The sequence below is a fragment of the Hemitrygon akajei genome, chromosome 7, assembly GCF_048418815.1.
Source record: "Hemitrygon akajei chromosome 7, sHemAka1.3, whole genome shotgun sequence".
Taxonomy (NCBI): Eukaryota; Metazoa; Chordata; class Chondrichthyes; order Myliobatiformes; family Dasyatidae; genus Hemitrygon; species Hemitrygon akajei.
This window is the reverse complement of record NC_133130.1, coordinates 25,277,604-25,290,800: the sequence shown is the minus strand read 5'-3', so window position 1 is coordinate 25,290,800 and position 13,197 is coordinate 25,277,604.

The following is a 13,197-nucleotide window of genomic DNA, read 5'->3' as shown; positions in this document are numbered from 1 at the left end:
TACTGTATGGTTTGTGCTTCAAGAGGAGGAACTCAAACAGTTAAGTTAGTTTCTTTTTTTGTGAACTTGCATCTCACGGGACTTGCAACAGAGCATTATAAGCAATCAAAGGTTTTGTGTATTATTCCCTGGTAAGTCATCCACACGTTTAGTCTGCAAGTGATTCAGTCTAACAGTTTGGGCTGCTTTGCTGAGTTTATGTTGTCAGTGTATAATTTCAATGGAAAATGCAGCAAATCCTCCATGACTCTGTCATTCCTATGGAGTCATTCTTTGTGGTGGTGAAAAGCCAACAGTACAGTCAATTACTGTCCTCTTGCCTGGAGTTTGCTCCGGAGCTACATACAACGTGTAAGGGGACGTTGAACTGATCAGAGAGTTCATAAAGGGAAACGAAAGAAGAAAGCTGGTTGAAGACACGGCACATCGATTACCTTGGAACAGAGAAACGACAGCTTGCCATCTCAGATGCAGACGAAGGATTAAAGTCTCTCCATTTCTGATCTGGTGAATTTTATATCTGGGATGCAGGGAAATGGACAAGAAAACTCTGGCGTTTCACCAAAAGTCACCAGAAAATTGATGTGCCTTCTTTAATCACCCAGCAGGTTGGAATCACATGGAAATTTCCATGTTATGGAATACTTGGATTCATGGAAAATTTCAACTTCCTCAAAACAGCTGCTAAAAATTTGCTTCTAGGGCAGTTCTGTGCAATAGTTTCCCAATGAATTGGCTTCAGAGTTGCACATACTTGTGCTTGTACTTATTTTGTCCTTAAAATATTATATATTATATATATATATAGATATTTCTCTCATTGTAATTGAATGTTTTTCATTACATATAGCACTGTACTGCTGCAGCAGAACAACTTCCAGGACAACAGTATGCAAGTTATATTAAACCTGATTAACGTTCTAAAATGGTCCCTTTTGAGTCCCGTCAAAGTTCTTAAGACTTTGATTCCACGGGACAGTGACAGAAAAAATATAAGCAACAGGTCCCGGATCAGATTAAAATTCAAAATCAGATCCACCCACCCCACGAGAGTAAAACTCTATTCATCTAATGTCTTTGGGACTTTGGCAGTGCTGAACCAGTGAATTTCCTGGGTCCTTGGGTATTTTTCCTATTGTCACACAAACACGCATTTATAGGCTTAGAGTCATAGAATATATAGAAGAGAAGCATTCCCATCTACCTACACCTCCAATCCATGCACATAACAAACTTCTCTTAAATATTACAATTGAACTCCCATCTACCACTTCTTTAAGCAACTCATTCCACACTCACAACACCCTCTGAGTGAGGAACTTTCCCTTCAGATTCCTCTTGAATATTTCACCTTTCACCCTAAACAAATGAACTTTAACTCTAGTCTCACCCAATCGGTGGGGAGGGGGGTGGGGGGATCTTGCATGCACTCACCCTATCTATACCCCTCACAGATCTGTACACCTCATTCTCCTGCGCTCCAGGGAATAAAGCCCTAACCTATTCAACTCAGGTAGTTCCTCAAGTCCCGGCAACATATCTGCACTCTTTCAAGGCTTTTCTGTAAGTAGGTGACCAGAAATGTACACAATACTCCAAATTCCGTACCAGCTAAGTTTTATATAACTTCAACACAACATAATATTAGCATGTTATGAACTGATGAATGGTCTTGGCCTGGAACGTCGACTGTTGACTCTTCCATTGACGCTGCCTGACCTGCTGAGTTCCTCCAGCATTTTGCGTGTGTGTTATTTAACATTTGTTTCCCATTTTTACATTTTGCACAGCAGGATAATAAATTTCCCGTTAAACACAGTGCATTTAAAGGGAGAAGGAAATGCATAACAGCTCTGTGTGCTGGTCGCAGTCCCATCCACGTTCCTGATCCTGACCCTACCCACACACCCTTGCTTGCAGTCTGGGCTCCTGCTTCACGTTCCAGACGGGAGACACCACAGATTGCTGATGCTGAAGCCTGGAGCAACACATGAACTGCTGCAGGAGCTCGGCAGATCCAGCAGCTGAAGCATCAACTCAGCAGGTCACCTTTGTGGCGACTGTTTCATGGAACCCATCCTGTAATGTAGATCCATGGTTGCTCTACACACCGTAGTTTTGGTCACCATCTTCTTGGGTCACAGAGGAACGAACAAGAAGACTCTGGCATTTCACCAAAAAAGAGTGGAAAATTGAAGCACCTTCATTAATTACCCAACAGGTTGCAATCACAAACATGATAAAGTCTGTATGTGCTGGAAATCCAAAGCAACAGACACAAAAATCTGGAGGAACTCAGCAGGTCAGGCAGCATCTATAGAAATGAATAAACAGTCAATGTTTGAGCTGAGACCGTTCTTCAGGACTGAAAAGGAAGGGAGAAGGCACCATAACAAAAAGATAGTGGGAGGGGAAGGGGCTAGCTAGAAGGTGATAGGTGAAGCCAGGTGGATGGGAAAGGTAAAGGGACGAAGGAATCTTCACCTCCAGATGGCTTATATCTTCACACAACCTATATGAAGATTGATTTTTGTTGCTTGTTTTCAACCAAAAGTTCAAAATTATCAGCACCTCTTCAAACTCCTGTTGTTCCATTTTGGCTGTCCACCATGCTTTACTGGTCACAGCAGGAAAGGTTCTTCCATTTGAAACACGGCAGTGCCTCTGCTTCCTTAGGAGTCTGTGGAGATTTAGCATGGCACCTAAACCTTCGACAAACTTCGACAGATGTATAGTCGAGAGTATACTGACCAGCTGCATCGTGGCCTGGAATGGAAACGCCAATGCCTTTGAATGGAAATCCTACAAAACAGAGAAACATAGAAAACCTACAGCATGATGCTGTGGCAAACATGCACTTACTTTAGAAATTACCTAGGGTTACCAATAGCCTTCTACTTTTCTAAGCTCCATGTACCTAGCCTGCAGTCTCTTGAAAGACCCTATCATATCCGCCTCCACCACGATCGCTAGCAGCCTATTCTACACATCCACCACGATCGCTAGCAGCCTATTCTACACATCCACCACTCTCTGCATAAAAAACTTACCCCTGACATCTCCTCTGTACCTACTTCTAAGCACCTTAAATCTGTACCCTCTCGTGTTAGCCATTTCAGCCCTGGGAAAAAGTCCCTATCCACATGATCAATGCCTATCATCTTGCACACCTCTATCAGGTCACCTCTCATCCTCCGCCGCTCCAAGGAGTAAAAGCCGAGTTCACTCAACCTATTCTCATAAGGCATGCTCCCCAATCCAGGCAACATCCTTGTAGATCTCCTCTGCACCCTTTCTATAGTTTCCACATCCTTCCTGTAGTGAGGCAACCAGAACTGAGCACAGTACTCCAAGTGGGGTCTGACCAGGGTCCTATATAACTGTAACATTACCTCTCAGCTCTTAAACTCAATCCTACGGCTGATGGCCAATGTATCGTATGCCTTCTTAACCACACAGTCAACCTGCATAGCAGCTTTGAGTGTCCTATGGACTCAGACTCCAAAATCCCTCTGATCCTTCACACTGCCAAGAGTCTTACCATTAATACTATATTCTGCCATCATATTTGACCTACCAAAATGAACCAACTCACACTTATCTGGGTTGAACTCCATCTGTTACCTCTCAGCCCAGTTTTGCATCCTATCAATGTCCTCTAACCTCTGACAGCCCTCCACACTATCCACAACACCCCAACCTTTATGCCATCAGCAAATTTACTAACCATCCCTCCACTTCCTCATCCAGGTTATTTATAAAAATCATGAAGAGAAGGGGTCCCAGATCAGATTCCTGAGGCACACCACTGGTCACTGACCTCCATGCAGAATATGACCTGTCTACAACCACTCTTTGCCTTCTGTGGGCAAGCCAGTTCTGGATCCACAAAGCAATGTCCCCATGGATCCCATGCCTCCTTACTTTCTCAATAAGCCTTGCATGGGGTACCATATCAAATGCCTTGCTGAAATCCAAACACACTACAGCTACTGCTCTACCCTCATCAACATGTTTAGTCACATTCTCAAAAGGCAGTGGATTCAGTCTAGCACATCAAGGGTAAAGCCCTCCTGGCCACTGAGCACATCTACATGAAATGTTGCCATAGGAAAGCAGCATCCATCATCAGAGATCCCCAGCACCCAGGTCATACTCTATTCTTGCTGCTGCCATTAGTTAGAAGGTACAAGATACTCAGAACTCACACCATTAGATTCGAGAACAGTTGCTACCCCACAACCATCAGGCTCTTGAACAAAATAGGATAACTACACTAATTTGGCCTTCCATTGAGAGGTGCCAACAGCCAATGATCTCACTGTAAGGACTCTTTATCTTGTTATTTCATGTTCTTGTTGTTTATTGCTATATATTTATATTTGCATTTGCAGTTTGTTGTCTTCTGTACTCTGGTTGATCTTTCATTGATCCTGTTATAGTTAGAAGCTATAGATTTGCTGAGGCTGAATGGATCTCAGGGTTGTATGTGGTGACAGGGGCCAAGGTAGAAGCGTACATGTCGCAGCCCTGTTTCATCCAATTTTACCACCACCACGCGCAGCAAGTAGTATATTCAATATTTTTGTACCATTGATCTGATCATGCCTGAAGACAGAGGTTGTCGATGTCAGAAACACGGGTCTTTTTCAAGATCGGCATTGACTGTTATATCTGCTAACGTTGAAGGATTCTCTGCAGCAGATCTTGTTGAATTCAACAACAAGGCACAAAAATGTGTCCAGTTCTGCCTGGGTCATGTATAGACTGTCCGTGGACACGATAAGAAGTAAGTAGTGACATATATGTTTTGATAATAAAATTTACTTTGAGCTTTGAATTCATTGTAAAGTTCTGCGTTCAAAGTAGTTTCATTATCAAATAATGTTTAGCTATGTACGACCTTTCTTACAGGCTGCCACAGAAACAAAGAAACCCAGCAGAACTCATTTAAAAAGACCATCAAACACCCAATGCATGAAAAAAGAGTAAGTTGTGCAAACAGTGAAAAGTAAACAAATAACACTCAGAACTGAAGTTCACACAAGTGAGGACACAGCCACAAAGCAGCAGCTAGTCCAGGAGCCCAGTAATGGCAGGACACAGCCTCAGTTCAGAGCAGAGATGAGTAAACCTCACAAGCAGTGAGCTGAACACTGACTTGTCTCTCACCTCGAGCCCCAACACCCGAACCTTCTCAGTCTGGTCTGGCACTTCATTGGCGGGACATCGGCTCACTCTCGGGCCTGGGCCCTGCTGCTTTGATTCAGTCCCATGTCCATTCCAGCAATGACTAAGCATGGGCTTGTTCTTTGCTCTCAGGCCTAAAAAGTATGGAGTGGGCCTACAGTTGCTTTTCATGGCATTAACAATTGATTCCTTTGCCTTACAACCTTAGAAAACCAACCACTCACTTGTCTTTCCAATTAGTCCTCTCTCTTGCTAAGTGTTTAGTATCCACATGGCCAGGAGTGAAGCTTCCTGTCCTCTCCAGCAGATTTTAGTGGAGACTTCCTCTGCTGTGGTGCTAAACTTCCGCAAAAATAAGAATGAGTAGGAGGTTTATAAAAATACAGGACATTCTGAAATACAGAAGGAGTCATCTGCAGCCCAAACCATATTTTAAAGCTAACACAAATAAGGCTTAATATTAAAGGAGAAGGGGATTCTCACTGCTCTCTGCCGCAGTACATTTTAGCTGCACAGCTACAAAGCACCCCATTCAGTTGGAGCATAACCCATCAGGGTTGCTGTGTGTAAACATTTAGAGAAAGGGCACACAGGAAAGTGAGGTCTATACACCAGACCCCCCAGGGCTCTTTGAAAGGCATTAGATCTCGCTGAAAAATGAAATAGCCAAGTACATTTTGTGGGATTGTCTTGTGTGCTCCATGGAGAAGCAAGCTCTGTAATTGTTGCAATAGCTGTTGAAGGTCTTTCTAGTCAGCTCGTCGTAGGTCGGTCCACTTAATCTAGCTCATTACCCAGCAATAATTGACTCTGCCTCTGAATTTTTTTGTTTCTGGGGTCTATGTATTCAGAAAAATTTACAGACTATTAGTTAAACAATGATCACAGCCATTAAATCAAGTAAGTTTGTCAGTCCGTTAATTTTTGTTCTTCTTATCCTAACATCTTTCCTGTGTAAATATTAAATTCTGACACATTCTGTAGAAGCTGCCACAAGGGGGCAAAATGGGACCATCTTCCTCAGGGGCCCTGTGTGAACTGCATCACCATCTGAAATCCACTTTGATGCACTTCTCAACACATCTCATCCAACAGCCGGAGCAGGTTTTAAGCCTTCTCTTGTAAGTACCTAGTTTTGCTGTTCAGATGTTTAGAATATTGTGAAGCTTATATTACCTTTGGGAGCAGACAATGAAGTTCTGTGAAGTGACTCAGTCTGCAGAAGAGCTTTTGCCTTCCAAGTTTTCCATTGAACACAGGCATGCATGTGGAAGGTGATCAGAAATTGCAGCCCAGGTGTTTGTTCATCTCAGTGAGCCCTAATCGCATGAGGATCTCATCAAGACTTCTCAGCACTAAACCCTCTTTCTCATTCCACTTTTATACTACATCTACTGAAATAAGACCAACTGCAGAATTAGGCCAACTGGTCCATTGAGACTGTACCGCCATTTCATCGTGGCTGAACCATTTTCCCTGTCAGCCCCAATCTTCTGCCTTCTCCCCGTATCCCTTTATGCCCCAACCAATCAAGAATCTATCAACCTCTGTCTTAAATATACAGCAGTTCTAGAACATTTGTCAACCCTATTGAATTTTCTCTATTTCTGCATAAATATGATCTAAAATATGATCAGGTCTTCAAGTAAGTTCTAAAACTAGATAAAGAGAATCCAGTTAAATGAACAACACAAAAAACATTATGCTTATTCATTTATTTATTCAGAAAAAATGATCCAATACTTACATGTATTTGTTGGAAAAAGCATGTGAACCTTTACTTTAGTAACTGATGTGACACCCGTTGTACAGCATTAACTTCAACCACAAGTTTCCGGTAACTGTTGATCAGACCTGCACATCAGCTTGGAGGAATTTTAGGCCATTGCTCCTAACAAAACTGCTTCAACTCTGGGATGTTAGTGGGCTTCCTTGTATGAACTGCTTGCTTCAGGTTCTTCCACAACATTGCTACAGGATTCAGGTCAGGACTTTGACTCAGCCTTTCCAAAACATGTATTTTCTTCTTTTTAAACTAATCTACTGTTGATTTACTCTTGTCTTTCAGATCATTGTCTTGTTCTATTATCCAACTTCTATTAAGCTTCAGCTGATGGACTGCTACCCTGACGTTCTCCTGTAAAATGTATTGATACAATTTTGAATTCATTTTTCCTTCAACAATCGCAAACTGTCCAGGCCCTGAGGCAGCAAAGTAGCCCCAAACCATGATGCTCCTTCCACCATGCTTCACAGCTAGGATGAGGTTTTGGTGCTGGTGTGCAGTGTCCTTTTCCCTCCAAACATAGCAACGTGCATTTCTGCCAAAAATTTCAACTTTTGTCTCATCTGTCCACGGAACATTGTCCCAGAAGTGTTGTAGAACACCTGGGTGGTCTTTTGTAAACTTGAGGCGTGCAGCAATGTTTCTTTTGGAGAGCAGTGGTTTCTTCTGTGGTGTCCTTCCATGAACACCATGCTTGTTCACTGTTTTTGAATTGAATTGATTTTATTTCTTACATCCTTCACATACATGAGAAGTAAAAATATTTATGTTAGGTCTCTGTCTGAATGTGCAATGGGCAATTATAGTAATTTGTAATAAATAGTATGTACAACAGGACAGTCAATATAAAATAGAAATATCATTGTATCAGCATGAATTAATCAGTCTGATGGCCTGGTGGAAGAAGCTGTCCTGGAGCCTGTTGGTCCTGACTTTAATTCTGCAGCACCGTTTCCTGAATGGTAGCAGCTGGAACAGTTTGTGGTTGGGGTGACTCAGGTCCTCAATGATCCTTCGGGCTCTTTTTACGTACCCGTCTTTATAAATGCCCTGAATAGTGGGAAGTTCTGGGCTGTCTGCACCACTCTCTGCAGAGTCCTGCGATGAGGGAAGAACAGCTCCCATACCAGGCAGTGATGCAGCCAGTCAGGATGCTCTCAATTGTGCCCCTGTAGAAAGTCCCTGGGATTTGGGGGCCCATACCAAAATTCTTCAACCGTCTGAGGTGAAAGAGGCACTGTTGCGCTTTTTTTCATCACACAGCTGGTATGTACAGACCATGTGAGATCCTCAGTGATGTGTATGCTGAGGAACTTGAAGCTGTCCACCCTCTCAACCCCAGATCCATTTATGTCAATAGGGGTTAGACCGTCTCCATTCCTCCTGTAGTCCACAACCAGCTTCATTGTTTTTGCGACATTGAGGGAGAGGTTGTTTTCTTGACACCACTGTGTCAGGGTGATAACTTCTTCTCTGTAGGCTACCTCGTTATTATTTGAGATAAGACTTTTAGTGGACACATGAACAGAGACTTTAGCAAGTTCTCGAGATTTCTCAGGTCTTATACTGTTACCTTTGGGTTCTTTATCAAATCCTTCAGCATTGCACATTGTGCTCTTGGTGTGATCTTTGCAGGATGCCCACTTCTAGGGAGACTAGCACCAGTACTGAATTTCTTCCATTTGTGGACAATTTCTCTTACTATGGACTGATGAGCACTCAGGTCTTTAGAAGCCTTTTCCAGCTTCATACATCTCTACAAATCTTCTAAGGTCCTCTGAAAGTTGTTTTTAACAGGCATGGTGCACATAAAACATCTTTCTTGAGAAGAGCATGCTCTGTCAGTAACCTGATTTTGTGTGTGTTTTTATAGGCCAGGGCACCTCTACAACCCACACCTCCAATCTCATCTTATTTATCCGAACACCTGATCCAAATAGTTTTTGTAGAAGGCATTTCCCCAGAGATACACATACTTTTTCCAACAAATACATGTAATATTGGATAAGTTTCCTCAATAAATGAGCAAGTATAAATAAACAAGTATATTTTTTTGTGTTATTTATTTAATTGGGCTCTCTTTATTTTGTTTTCAGACTTACGTGAAGATCTGATAACATTTTAGGTCATGTTTATGCAGAAATAGAGAAAATTCTACAGGGTTCACAAACTTTCTATCACCACTATACATACATAAAGACTTGGCCTCCACAGCTGCCTGTAGCAATGAATTCCACAGATTTACCACTCTCTAGTGAAGAAATTCCTCCTCCTCTCCATTCTAAATGGACGCCTCTCTATTCTGAGGCTGTGCCCTTTGGTCCTAGACTAACCCACTATAGGAAACATCCTCTCCACAGCCATTCTACTGAGGCCTTTCAACATTCAATAGGTTTTAATTTGGTTACCCCTCATTCTTCTGAACTCCAGTGAGTACAGGCCCAGAGCCATCAAATGCTCTTCACATGACAAACTGTAATTTGCGAGGCACAGTGACTCGGCTAGTAGAGCCTCTCCCTCACAGCACCACAGACCCTTGGAGGGGTGACTGAATAGGTATATTCTCATTGGAATGTAAGTGACTGATGTCTGACTTAAGAGAGGTTTATAAGACTGTGAGGGACATAGGATAAATAATAAGAATCTGGAACAAAGTGAAAGGGCAGAAAATGAAAGGGTTTTAAATTTGAAGGAGACCTGAGGGTTAAGTTTTTTAGATAGAGGCTGGTGGATATCTGAGGTGAACTGCTGGGATAGGTAGCAGACACATGAACAATTACAAAGTCTAAGTAGGTGGGAAGGACACGGAGTGATATGGACCTAATACAGATAAATGGGATTAATGTAGTTAGGCATAATGGTTGGCATGGGCAAGATAGAATGAAAGGACCCGTTTCTTTGCTGATCGATTCTATGATTTTAGATCATAGAATTTAAAAACTTCTATTGTCATTAAAAGTCATTAAAAAAATTGGATAGGTATATGGACAGGAAAGGAATGGAGGGTTATGGGCTGAGTGCAGGTAGGTGGGACTAGGTAAGAGTAAGCATTCAGCACGGACTAGAAGGGTCGAGATGGCCTGTTTCTGTGCTGTAATTGTTATATGGTTATATGGCTATATTATATGGTTATAGATCTAGATTCATAGATCTGATCTAGATTCATAGATCTGATCTCCAGTCCTATTTGTGTAGCGTTTGCACACTCTTCCTGTGATCGTGTGGACTTCCTCACCATACTCCATTTTCTTCCCACACCCAGAAGATAGTCAGGACTTTGTGGGCTGAAGGGTTGTTTCCCATTGATTCTAACTAGTAGTGTGAGTCTGGGAAAAAGATTCTCTCCATATGGGATGAGTCACTCTCTGGCACTTTCATGGCATGAGAGTTGCCTACCATTTCTGCTTGAATATTTTCTAGATTTTGCAGCATTAATTGCTGAGTTGAGAATGGAACTGAACAATGTGTAAGCTGTAGCCAATGTACCCCGACACCCACTACTCTCTTTCAATACTGTCACCTCTTGGTTTTTCTAAACTCTGAACACAGCCTGCTCCATCTTTCCACACATAAAATCCATTCCCCAGGAATGAATATGGCCAAGGTCTCCAAGACAAGTGCATCCCTTCATGAGTAAGAATAGCCAAAACCGTATGCAGTATTCCAAGTGTGGTTCTACCAAAACCTTGTACAGTTATAGCAAGACTTCTTGCCTCCTGTCAGAGAAAAAAACATTTCACTGGCCTTCCTTCTTTTTGTCAGGGCCCTGACATCAGCTCGCCCGGGGGTCAGTATCGATGATCAACACCAAAAGGTCAATCGGATGTCCAGATGCCGAAGTCTAATGGCCAAACCTGGAGACAGGAGACCTGGACATCTATCCTGCGGTTGGAGGACTGTCTGTTTGTGTTATGGATGGGAGGGAGGAAAGGGGCTTATCTTACTGTTGTTGTTGTGCCAAGCATTGTTGGCACTGGAATGTGCGGCGCCAGCTGGGCGTTGCCCCCAGCACACACTTCATTGTACGTTTTGATATATATGTAACAGATAAATAAATCTGAATCTGAGTACCATAAATTAATAATTTTTGCCACAGTGGCCACATGGCTTCTTTGCTGGGGCGGGTTGCTTCCAGAAAACTAGGCAACAGTTTCTCTAGGCTTTTCTCTACTCTTGTTGATTATTGTGTCATGAGTCACATGGAATGGGGACAAGTCTATCAGACCGCCAACTCTGATCCAACCATCGACCAGCTGCATTAATCTCCTTTCATTCTCACGACATGTTGGTGAAATACTGACGGAGATTGGGTGAAATCTCTTCAGAAAATCCATTGTCTATTGAAAAAAGTCACTCTTCCTCACTCTTCATGATGATTGTTTCTTCTGTTCTTCTTGGTTTCCGGCTACCAGGTAACATGTCTGAATGACCGGTGTCCTGTTGCACTCACCTCATTAATAAGCAAATACTTTGAGAGCTGGTCAAGGACTACATCTGAAGCTTGCTACCACCTACATTGGACCCCCTACAGTTCGCCTACTGACACAACCAATCAACAGATGATGTGATAGGCACAGCTCTACACACTGTCCGTACACATCTGAAAAAGGATGCTTATGTGAGAATGCTGTTCTTGGACTACAGTTCAGCATTCAACACCATAATTCCCTCCAGGTTTGACAAGAAGCTCAGAGACCTCGGCCTTTACCCTGCCTTATGTAGCTGGATTCTGGACTTCCTGTCAGATCACCAGCAGGTGGTAAGAGTAGGCTCCGTTATCTCTGCCTCTCTGACCCTCAGAACAGGTGCCCCTTAGGGCTATATACTAAGCCCCCTCATTTACTCTCTGTATTCCCATGACTGTGTCGCCACCCACAGCTCCAATCTAATTAACTTTGTTGACGATACTACATTGATTGGCCTAATCTCAAATAATAGCAAGGCAGCTTACAGAGAAGAAGTCATCACCCTGACATGGTGGTGTCAAGAAAACAACCTCTCCCTCAATGTCTCAAAAACAAAGGAGCTGGTTGTGGACTACAGGAGGAATGGAGATAGGCTTACCCCTATTGGCATCAATGGATCTGGGGTTGAGAGGGTGAACAGCTTTAAGTTTCTCGGCATCCACATCACCAAGGATCTCACGTGGTCTGTACATACTGGCTGTGTGGTGGAAAAGACACAATAGTGCTTCTTTCACCTCAGATGATTGAGGAAGTTTGGTATGGGCCCTCAAATCCTAAGAACTTTCTATAGGGGTACAATTGAGAGCATCCTGACTGGCTGCATCACTGCCTGGAATGGGAACAGAACTTCCGTCAATCATAGGACTCTGCAGAGAGTGGTGTGGACAGCCCAGCGCATCTGTAGATGTGAACTTCCCACTATCCAGGACATTTACAAAGACAAGTGTGTAAAAAGGGCATGAAGGATCATTGGGGACCCGAGTCCCCTCAACTACAAACTGTTCCAGCTGCTACCATCTGGGAAACTGTACTGCAGCATAAAAGCCAGGACCAACAGGCTCCGGGACAGCTTCTTCCACCAGGCCATCAGACTGATTAATTCATGCTGATACAATGATATTTCTATGTTATATTGACTGTCCTGTTGTACATACTATTTATTAAAAATTACTATAGATTGCACATTGCACATTTAGATGAAGACTTAACAGAAATATTTTTACTCCTCATGTATGTGAAGGATGCAAGTAATAAAGTTGATTCAGTTCAATTCAATGCCTAATCAGAAACTTTCAGAATTATGGCAATGCCTGTTGGATTTCCTCCTTTTGATTTTTTGTTTGAAAGAAAATCACCGTTACTCGATCTCGGTCATGGGGCTTTCAGCACATGGAGATGATTTGATCCATTGTATCTGTGCTGACTCCTTGCAGGACCACTCCATTTTTAGTCCTAAAGCAGCTCTTTCCAGCAACCTATATGAGTCATCATCCAATTCCTTTCCGAAAATTTCTGTGTGATCACAGAAACTCAGCAGGGAACTCCTAGGTTTCTAATAAACCCCTCCTCTGGATCCCCTGCCAACGATGTTGAACCTTTGTCCACCAACCACTGGCGTTCTGGCCTGTGGGAATGTTTCTCCCTACAGAGCCCCTCATCACAGTGAGGATTGAAGATAATTTCCGGGCCCGATAAGGAAATGTGAAGCTCATATTTGAAAGAAAGCAAATGAAAACAAAGAGCTGAGAGTTATTT